Source organism: Columba livia, chromosome 1, assembly GCF_036013475.1.
Source record: "Columba livia isolate bColLiv1 breed racing homer chromosome 1, bColLiv1.pat.W.v2, whole genome shotgun sequence".
Taxonomy (NCBI): domain Eukaryota; kingdom Metazoa; phylum Chordata; class Aves; order Columbiformes; family Columbidae; genus Columba; species Columba livia.
The window spans coordinates 174,398,586-174,410,228 of NC_088602.1; the positions used below are offsets into that span (position 1 = coordinate 174,398,586).

Genomic DNA, 11,643 nt, shown 5'->3' on the forward strand with positions numbered 1-11,643 from the left:
TCCCCAAATACTTGTATGCAAAGGGAAGTCCTAAATTCTTATCCCTCAACTCCAAGGAGTTTTATGGTGTTTTGTTCCCTAATTTTGTTCCCCAGTATAATTTCAGTGCCTAAGCAGCACCTTGACAATATAGGCCAAAGTGGAAGCTGTTCATTTTCACCAACTTTTAGATCCTTCAGGAATTAAAGCAACTCAGATAATCCTTACTCAACACAGTAAGCGGTATCTCTTACAAAAGATAAATTAAAATGCTACAGAACTGATTTTCACACTTATTTATAGAAAACATTATTCAGAAATCAATTCTGAAGACAAGATACACTGAAAAGCTGATCGGGTCTAATTAAAGGCTTTTATACTCAAGACTCCTAGAAGTAGAGCTATTTCATTACTAATGCATGCTCTTGGAAGCAAGTCAACTGTTCAGTAAACAAAGCTAGAAGCTATTTTTATTTCTAGTTTTTACCTGATTTTGATAGCTTCTTGTCTTGACAAACGAGTATTTTGTCAGTTGGACAGCTAGCTCTTCTGGGCACTAATAGAGTAATTTTTCTTGGACAAAAATATTTCTTCGGTTATGTTCAAATATTTTAAATTATTCCAGAGAATCTTGAGAGGACTTTCAAAAACAAAGTTGTGTGATAAATACTAACCACCCGAGAAAAAGGCAGAGACATGAGAACACGGTACTGCAACACAAACAGGGCACCAAGGTTTAAGTTGCTCCTTGAACTGCCCACAGGGACACCTACCAGAGAAAGCTCAACTAAGTTTTCCTTCTTTCACTGAAGGGAGCTACCTTGATTAATACCGCATGCAGAGAGAATTTCTGTAAAGCACCTAACACAAGCTTACCTTGTGAAACTAGTTCCACTGTCTATAATTAGTATAGCTCAATGGAATCTTTCCCCTCAAGTCAATGTCAGCTCCCAGCTAGATCTGAAATCTGAACACAAAATTAATGCATGTTCTAAAGATGAAAACTTACCTGCTTGAAGCCACTGCTATCTAAAGATTAAAGCTTCCTAGTGTGAGAAACTAACAAGCATGTGCAACTTGCAGTAGTTTCATACAAGGTATAAAAAGTAATTTCAAAGCAAGTGGTGTAATGAACATTAAGCTATTAAAACTATAGTATGTTCTAACACTTACAGAGTTCAACTTTCAACGTTGTGCAAAAATTCAAATATGTGAATTCAAATTTGGAGTCCCTTATGAAGCCTAAGCTATGGAGTCTATTTTAGGCTCAGCTGGAGTTTGTAACGTTCTTATCTTTTGTGACTGTTTGCCATGGTTTTGCATTTTCTCTCTGTTTCTGTAAAACAGCCACTATCCCCCATTAAAGTTGTTTGTGCATGTTCTACCAGCCAGACTTGCAGCTAACATGATGACCTCAGAATTCATGAAGAAACTGAAGTGTAAATGGTTTTTATGCTTGCAAAGAAAATCCAGGCAGACAATAAACAGAAAGAACACTCAGATTTTTTAAAAGTATAGTAAATTCAGAGAATGTATAATTACCACATTATGATATCTTGCTAAGCATAAGCTAAGTATTCAACCATACAGCAAGTTTTGAGAACTAAGACAGCAACTTACTGCTGTGAATTTGGCTGTACAGTCATTGCATAGTACAATTGCATCAGTACCTAACTCTAAAACTTTCATCTGTTAATGGATTGCCACATTATGGTATACCCAACATGCTTTACTTGATATGCATCCTTCTGATTAAAAGCAGATATGATTGTTTCTCTGCACAATTGTAATGGTAAATTTCATCTTTCAAGCTACAAAAACAGTTAAAACCAGCAGGACTACAAGCAAGGCATGGAATTTTTCAGAGTCAAGATACTTTCCTTGTAAAAACGCACTCATGCAGTTTTAAAGATACTTCAAGAATAAACTTGCCAGTTGGCTTAAGTCACTTGTCTTTGGAAACAGAAAGCTTAACTTCTGTTGCAGAAACAAGACTTAGCATCCAATACCATGTGTTATCTGCTTAACATCTGGCAATCCTAGCTCTTCTGTGATTGTACCACTGGCTGCTGAACCAGTAAAGCCCTGTATCAGGTTTCCTTCTACAGACACAAGGCAATGCTCAGTTCAACTGCAATTCCAATAACACCTGAATTTTTGTCCATCCTGACTACTTTTTTGTATAACCCACACATCATTTACATCCCTGGCAAGGCCAGAACTTACATACCAAGGTATCATTACTTGCGCTGTCTTCATTATTAAAAGTTTGGTTTGTATTCGGGTTTGTTTAGATTGCTAACACATAGTCAAGGCACACTTCATTATATGATCTTTTGTTACTGGCCATTCAAGACTGGCTGATGCAGGCCCTTTACATACGAAGCGTCCTTCCATAGTATGATTTACAGTAATTCTATTACAAATCAGGTTGGTAGCCTGAGAGCTGTCTTACAAATTCCCATACGTCATTTTAATTAAGATTAAAAGTGTTATCTGTTGAAAGGACACTGGTTCTATGCAAATTGAGAATACTAACTACTAGCATTCATTAACAGGGATAAAATTAGTTCTTCCAGGATAAATGAACCATACCAGCCAAATCCCAAGTAATTTTAACTCATGTCTGTTTTGACCTCTCAATCAATACTTCCCGAATAGATACATCATATTTAAACGTGAGCAGCAAACCTCACTCAAACTCACCAAAATTATAGGTAATTTTACAAACAGTTATTTTGTTAAAGCTTGCATCGTGTTCTGAGGTTAAGTTAAAAAAAAATAAATAAATCACACACCAGCAGCCAGCAATAACTACCATCTTCTGCCACATGGCTTTGCTGCCTCTCCAATAATGGAGATGCAACTTTGACTGTCTCTTTTCACAGTTTATTAGCTGAATCCATTGATGAAGGTGGGTTTGTAAAAGGTCTGAAATGCTGAAACTGAAGTGGCTGAAACTTGGGCAGAGCATCCTGTTCTGTTTCTGGCAGCGAAGCAGTTGCATCTTGAACCTAGGAACGGTAGCTCCTCAGGGAACATCTAACTCACAAACATACCTTGACTAGAAGATGACAACCCAAATTAATTTGAATCACAATCATCTCCACATCACTTTCTATTACATGGACTAGATATTTAGTAGAGAGTGAGGGTTACACTTGTTTAATCAAGCCTCCACAAGAGTTTATCTGAATCTTCTTAAGATCACTCCCGTTCTTGTTTAGACCATGATTTTTGGTTCCTCTGTATCTTCAAAGCTTGCCATTTTCTGGAGAAACTTATCGTACCTCAACACTCACTTTGCTGTTAAGTCCAATCAAACCGGTACTTTGATAAGGCAGCAGCAAATGTCCAAAGGATACTGAAATTTAAAATCGGCTCCAGAGGTTTGGATGGGAAGACCTTTCTAAATACAAGTCGGCATGTCTGGTGTTCTAGGAATCATCTGTTATTTAGACTACAACAATCACCACAGCATTTGAACAAGTGTTAATACTGCATCCTTAATCTTTTACTGAAGAAGAGTTTTACATCCAGCAAGTTAAATACGTGCACCTCAAAACAAGCTAAATTTTGTGCAAAGCCTCAGTGAAAAAAATGACTTTTCAGTCCACCTTGACTGTTCCAGTGAAGCAAGTTTATAATTCATGAAACCGCAGTCTTCTACTCTCACATTGCTTAGGGTGCGCCTAGTTTACCCAATGCATCCCCTGTTTAGGTTCTTGGGATCTATGACTTCAGCCTTCAATAGATAAGGCTCTGAACGGTTCCTTATTTTCACTTCTACCATCACAGCAGATTCAGCATTCAGCTTGGAGAAGAGGCTTCAGCTTCCCTCTGTGACACTTACAGCACCAAATTTCATTTAAGAAGTAGTCCATAATAAGATTACGTAATGGAAGAACTACGTTACCTGAAGATACAAATATTTTCAAAGTGATATATTTGTCTTTGAAAAAAAGTATTTGCAAACTATGTTTTAAGATCTTGCCTCCGGCTAGAAGCAGGATGGTCCTTCAGTTAGGCAGGCTGCACATTGTTCAAAATATTGGTTACTATAAGTAAGTCTAACGTTGTTTCTTCATCAGTTTCCTGGCTAGATAGAACACAGATTTCCAGTAGAAAAGGCAGAGATAGCATCAGGACTTCTTTGTTCATCAAGAATAAAACTGTACAGCCCACTTGATCTTTGATTCTGGGCTTCACATAAAATATTCTTACTTTCTCACTCTAACTCATACTCACATAGATACAGCACCTTTCTTCTGAGATTACGCTTAAGAGTTTGATGAAAAGCAACACACAGATTAAAAAGATGTCAAAGCACATGCCATAGTATAAAGCACTTAATTGCAAAACCTTGTTTTTAGCTACTCAGTTTTTAGAGAACCTCAGCTATCACATTTAAGTTTTCTATGCAAGATGTCTGGCTGAACCTCAATTTAGCTTGTGGTGTTTCCTGAAATAAAAGGCTTAGGGAGATCAGGAGGAAAAAAAATAAAAGTGTCATTGAAGAAAATGGACTCGCTTGAGCATAAAGGGGAAAAAGTAACATACTGTAAGAACATACAATGAGCAGAAATAGGTATCATTCAGAAATGCTTGTTTCTCTCTAGTATTCAAATATAAAAAGCAAGCAGAAAATTGTAAACCAAAAGTAAGAACATTTGAAGTCCAAGCATCCAGTTAAAAAAATGAGTTATGAATGCCTGCTTATTATAATATCGCAGACATCTGTTTGCCTCCAAACTTAATGGACAGGATGATCTATATCAAGTAACAGGGTGTCTCTACTTTGGTGAGACTACACCAAATCTGCTACTAAAGGAAGAAGGGGGGAAAAAAAAAAAAAAAAAAGAAATCAGAAAAATGGAAGAGTAATCCTCCAGCATGACAGTCAGCTACTCTTGCATCTTCCAGTGCTCTCTGACACCACAGGACTACTACACAGTCTCTTATGTTCCACCAAGTGCTAAAATGACCATGTGACATCAATTTCTAGAAGCATGGCATATTCTCAAATACCTAATGCCAGCAGAAGTTGGATTTGGAGCACAGCATTTTGCAGCACACTAAGAACCCAAGTCCAAGGCATCTCGAATTGTAAACCTATATTCATTGAATACTGCGGATATAAAACTACCTTGGAAATTCATCTATGGACTGACATACTCTGTGCAAAAACTCTGAAGGTGAAGTCACATTTGCCAAGAACTCATTTCTGATGCAGCTCATCATGAAATCCATGAAAGCACCCAGCATCTTTTGTACACTTGCACCAATATAAACAATAGGCAGTAAATAAAAAGAGGACCGTTCCTTGAATGGCAATAAAACCACCACACTCACAGCATGCCTACTGCCCATCAATTCTCCTTTTATACAAGTTAGAAAGGTCACAGAAAGACAGCAAGATATATACTTATACATACTAACTATATAACTCCAGAAGCTTAAGAGTCAAGATTCTGCATGCAGTATCAATTTATACACTTTCCCAACCCCAAGAAAATCTTTCAACAATATTGTGAGCAAAAAGCAATCACACAAAGCCAAGTAGGCTATGCTTATGGGTCATCTTGTATATCAAGCTTTCAGAATGTTATCTTGCCAGTAGCTTCACAATGAAAGATCAGAGGAGAGTTACTGACTGCATCTTACAACATCTGACAATTCATCTCAACCACTTCACATTTCCAAGACTAATAAAAGAGGCTCCTGCGCTGTATGTTGCTGGGCTGCCCCCACACTTAACTAACAACGTAAGTCACAACACACAGCCATGTACAGCTCAGTCTCAACTGTAAATGTCACATTATAAACCAATGATCTAGTCCTAAATAGTGTATTGCAGAGAATAAGGTTCTTAGATAACTTCAATTTTATAATTACTTCTATTCCACATTCCAGTTTACTCTTCTCCACATCCAGAAAAAAAGAAAACACATTGCAACTTTCTAATGAATTACTTTCATGGGAAATATCAGATGAGATGTTACAGAAGTTTGATTAACTGGAAGCAAGGATTGTACAACTGCACAACTTAACTATTCAGTATTGTCTGGGTTCTGATGCAGCTCAAGCACTGTACAGCATAGCTTCATCTTAAATGGACCATACATCAAACCTTTAGAAAAAACACAAGTAGCTGGTCTGGCCCTACAACTACCAAAAGCATTTTGACTTCAGTAGTGCTGAAGTGCCACACCAGCAACAGACGGATCCTCCTCCCATCTCCTCTATCTCCCCTCTCCAACTCCACACAGGTAACTCACATATATCTGCAGTTCACCTTTAACAGAGGTGTGGTAGTGTTATTTTTGCTTCCTCTTGATATATGAAGAATGCTTTTAAGAAATTTCCCTTCACTGGAAACACAAAAAAAAATGAAGGCACAACTGGTCAGGTTGCAGAAACAGAGACTATGAGCAGAAAAAATAGGACAAGACTTCAAAAGTAAAGACAACTAATACAGAGAAACAAAAGGAAACAGTTGCAGGGACAATCTGTGTTCACAAGGTATTTTAGATTAACTGAAGAGGGGGCTGCCTAACAGACAGTATTTGAGATTGAGAGAGCAAATCTAGTTTCACATAAAGCTATCAATTAAGCCACACTAAAGGAAATATTGTTAAACTACATATTTTCCTTTAATCCATTTTACCTACTGAAATCAAGACTCTGAAACTGTTCTAATTAAAGCAAGTATGAGTAACGTGTACCTCAGTGTCAACAAATTTTGATGCAAAGAGCACATTCTCAGAGTTTCTACGAAAAAAGGCAAGAATTATAACCACAGATCCTTGCTTTAAGTTTTTCTTCAGTTATGAAAATAAACTGTTCTCTTGATTCAGTTCTTCAATATTGTCCAAAAATTTAATGAGAAGGTTTCTCACAGCTCTACAATTAGAGTCATATTGAAAATTATTTCACAAATGAGTAACAGTGGCACACAATATTGTTTTTGCAGAAGACCTGGTCAAGTCATTCAGAGTTAGGACACCTTCCTGTGTTGCAACAGCTGCAGGAATGATATGAAGTGATCTAAGAAACTAGGGGTTCCCTGAAGAGAATCTCAGGCTGGAGAGAAACCTGAGATGCTGCTTCTCCACCACAGGATGCAAACACCGGTCCATTAGAGCTGAGCTGTTCCACTCCTGCATGATGGTCTGGCCTTCCTCCCTTGGCCAGGAATGAACAAACCATGTGTACTGTAATTGTCAGTCTCTTTTCACAGTTGCATAGCAGGGATTTACTCCAACTAACATCAAGTCCTTAGAATAACAACTAGAAAACTGAGTGGGACAGTGTACAAGATATTATTGAACACCTCCTCTTCTTCCAGGTTCAACTCTAAAAATGTTCCTTTAACTCCTCTACACATATTTCTGTGTGTTCTTATAGTAACTTTCATTTACTGCTTCAGTAGTAAAAAATACTACTAAAACACTGCTCTTGAAAACAAGAGCATCCTGAATAGCTAGAGGGCCCCCAAATCACTTTATATTTCAAAAGTTGCCTAACAGGCAAATTTCCAACCTGGTGTTTAGAGCCGTCCTCTCTTTCCTTGCTGCTAGAGGACAGGAACACATAGTATGTTAGGAGCTCACAACAGCATAAATAAACAGGCAAACAATAATAAAACCTTTTCATTTTCAGTTGTCCAATGTTTCTTTAGGCTTTCTAAATCTTGAGAGATGAGAGCTTCAAGCCAGAACCTACTGTCGCTTTTGAAGGTAGCCTCATTCAACTGTTCCATGAAGAAACAGTTTGTGCCAGCAGCCAAGGTCTTTGACTTTCTCCAAATAGTACTTGTCTACTACAAGCAAATTGTCAGAGCTTCATCAGAATATTGCTTCTACTATGCCTGTCCCACCATTTTCTCGTGGTTGACAGGCCCTAAGGAGAGAGCAATACTTTAGATGCTTTAAGTAAAATGCTAAAGCTCTGCTACAGCCAACTGCTGAACAACTTTGAAAATTCAATCGACTTGAAAACAGCCCCCCATTAATGGCACTCCAGTAACAAAAAACATTTATATTCCCGTTTTATACAAGAAGCACAGAAACAGACCATCTTAGCCACATCTGAGCGATAAAACAAAGTTTGCCTTCAAATACGAAGGTGCGGTTACTGTAGACACTACTTCAATTTCTCCAAAGAAGAAGGCTGTCTAAAATATCCCTCTACCTGACATAGATGCAACAGAGCACAGCAGAAGCCTGCCCCAACTCAGCAGGGATTCTACACACTGACATACACAGTGCACTTCAGTTTGTGTTTGTTCTGTGGCAAAAGAGGGGCAGCACTGGCAGCTACAAGCTAAACATGAACTTCTCTTGCACGAGGTATGCTTAGTGATCTGTTTACTAAGAGAGCAGTTTTGATTCAAACTCTCAACAACTGGAGCTTACCCTGAAGGACATTCTCAAACATCAGTTAAGTATCTGAAACTCATCTAAGTGTTACTCAGACTGGTCAATTCATAAAGGACCCACCTACCCTCTTACTATACACTCAAGGACAGAGTGCTTGTTTTTATCTGCAAGATATTCTTACACTTAGAAGCACCTCTCCATACCTAACTCCAAGCAGCTAGCAGAGCTCCGCAGATGACAGGATTGGCACTATAGCACTAAGCATCAAGTACTCAAGTACTTCTGTGACTCTTGCACTTCCCACATCCCAGATGATAGGTGGACAACTGTTTATTTTAGTTCCCAGTCACATTTACTGTTAGATCACAAGCTAGAGTGTAGTCTTCAGCACATTTCCTTCCTCAGCCATACAAGTTATTTCTTTCTCTTTTTGTCTGCCCTCACCTAGATTCCCATCTGTTTGCCTCTGCTCCAGAAAGGCTCTCAATTAAAAAGACAGTCAGTTTTACTCTGCAAAACTGGCACAGCACGAAGGTAACTGTCATGGTTCACTTCAGATTTATTTTTTATGAACTGTCCTACAGCAAAGCTTCAGAACAAAACAGCACAATTTTAATTCCACTCAGGAAACTTAGCTGGTTCGTATATGTAGTAATAGAAACAAGACACATAGTTACAGACAGTAAAAGGACTATTGGGGTTTTTTTCCCCAAATACAAGTTCTGTTTTTACACTTATAGTCTTTCAACCCTGTTTTGCATATTATTTCACCCCCAGGCAGACAGGTGCTCCAAGTATGATCAGCTTTGCTGCATAAAAGGTACATGACATTTATACTATACAGCACAACTCAAAACTCAGTTATTTAGCTACAGATAGCCATAAAGCCTTACACTACAGTTGCAAGTTGAAGTAGTTCATACCATAGAAGCAGCATCCCTGAAAATATGCAGATACCACTGTACATCTAATTAGTTAGAAAGTTTATTTGCAAAGCTTTTGATGTGAACAGCTAAGGTAACATCCACTATTCACGTTGCTCATTTTTAGCTAGAATGAAGTCTACAGGTTAGACTTCAAGCAAAAGCAAAAAAAAGATGCAATAAATAAAAAAAGTGAAAACACTTGACTGGAGCAAGTTGTTTTCTTTGTGTGGATTTCCCCCCCACCTCTCTCAAAAAGGCTTGTGATTTCAACACAGAGGCAAGACATCCAAAAGATAATAATTTGATTCATTTTGCAAGTTTTCCATACAAAATTAAATAATCTCTTTTCAAAAGGAAATACATTTGGTATTGAATGGTTACTATACAAGACAATGTGATTGCTTCTTTGCCTTTTAATTGTAATTTATGACAAAGAAGAGTGTTTCCTGTCTTTTTTTAAGAGTAATTTCAATGTATATTCTACCATGAAAGAGTACTGAAAAGTTTTGTCATACACTGTCTACACATTTCACATTGGGGTAAGATGTAGCTGTTATATGCTGGAAATAACATTAAACTAATCAAAACATCTAAATGCAAGAACACATACAGGAGCTGGGCAATTTTCAAGCTGAGCACCTCTGAAATACCCTCTGTCTTGGAGCTGTACTACCTTACTATTATACCCCAAAGGAGTATAGAAAATACTGTTTTCTCTATAAACCCTGAAAAAGGTAACCCATCTCTTTAAGATGGAAAAGGGGGTAAAAGCAGACTTGTCTTTTCTGCAGGAAACCTTGTTTTTTTATCCTTTTTTTTTTTTTGTAATCTGAGGCTAACGCAAAAACACTCAGATTTGGTTTTATTCGACCCTTTACAAACTTCGCTTTCCTTCCACCGCTTCTTCACCAACACACACAGAAGGACATGAGGTATCTCAGGGTTATTAGACCGGTCTGGCGCAGAAGCGTCAGTCAAATTCTTCCATTTGCTTTGACACGGCTGTGGGGGTTGTTTAGGCGAGATGAACATCCCTGTCAACCCCTTTTCCTTTTTATTTTGTGACGAGCAGGAGGGGAACTCGCTGGCCATGGCACTGCCTGCTTGTCCCACTCCGTGGCCACCCCAGGCACCAGCCCCGGCGGTGGGCGGGCTGCCCGCCCGCTCTCGGGGTGTTGCCGCTGCAGACCGGCCGGGCGATCCGCCGGCCGCACCCGAGCTGCCCCTCCCGCCTCGCCCCCACACACCGGCCGGAAAGAGCGAGCAGCTTCTCTCCGACGACCGGACTAGGTGGGGCTCCGGCTCGGACTTCCCGCTGACAACGACGACGACGGCAGCCGGGGACCGTCCCCTTCCCCGCCCGCAGCGGGGCCGAGCCGGGCGTCACCCGCCCCTCCCCGCACCCGGCCGGGCCCCACGTCGCGGCCCCGAGCCGCGGGGTTACAACTTTCCGCTTCCGCTCCAACTTCTGCTCCGGGGACCAGCGGGAGGGAGGTGGCGGCGAGGGGCAGGGCCGAGCCCTCGGCCCGGCTGGCAGCGGCTGCCCCTCAGCGCCCCGCTCTCTCCCTCACCCCCCCGCCGTGTCCCCCCGCGCCTGAGGCCGGACGAGGCGGCGGCTCCCAGTTCCTCCTCCGCCATGTTTCAGGCTCGTGCCCCTTCCCTCACAGAGCGCCGCTCCCGTCGCCGCTCCCTCCCCCGCCGCCGCCGCCGCCGCCCCCACCGGCCCGTCCCCGCCCCGCCGCGCCACCTGTACCAGACACGCCGCTCCCCACCCCACCGCCGCGGCAGCCCGGCCCGCGCTCCCCGCCGCGACCTACCGGACAGCGCCTCCGCTCCCCGCCGACCGCCGCCTCGCCGGCCGAGCCCGCTGCGCTCCGCCCGCCGCCCGCTCCTCTCCCTCTCGCTGCCTGTGCCGGGGCGCGGCTTGGGGCCGTCGCCGTGACGCCGCACGCCCAGCCTCGCTCTGGCGCGGCGGGGGCGGCGCGGAGGGGAGGGGTGACCTCGCCGCTCCGCTCTCTCTGCGCAGGCGCCCGGCGCCGCGAGGCCGCCCCTCCCCCAACTTCTCCCCGCCTGCCCGCAGGGCCCCATGGCGGGGCGGCCTGGGGCGACCTGGGCTCCGCGGGGCGCTGACACCGTCCCCCGCGCACACACCTCTGGTGCGGAGGGGAGGTCGGATAGGAGGGGGTGGCCCACGTTCTGGCGGCGCTGCCGCGACTGGAAACCCCGCTGGGCCGGGCCGGGCCGCCTGCTGTGCGGCTCTGCGGCCTCCGCGGGCTCCCGCCACCGCCCGTGGTGGCAGCGAGGGAGGGAGGGAGGCCTGCCCGGGGCCCGCGGGTGTGGCTGTTGGGTACTGACGG

General features: G+C 42.4%; 1 protein-coding gene across 2 annotated transcripts in view; it reads right to left on the bottom strand.

Moving 5' to 3' along the window:
* The window catches only part of RAP1B (RAP1B, member of RAS oncogene family), a 33,098-nt gene extending 21,819 nt beyond the window's left edge, over positions 1 to 11,279 (bottom strand). Inside the window, exon 1 of one of the 2 annotated variants that reach the window (XM_065048337.1) lies at positions 11,104 to 11,279. The gene's annotated coding sequence lies outside the window, so the exon portion shown is untranslated. The remainder of the gene's footprint in view (positions 1 to 11,103) is intronic. The other variant, XM_065048347.1, reaches the window with a different exon arrangement.
* Positions 11,280 to 11,643: the final 364 nt, after the last annotated feature.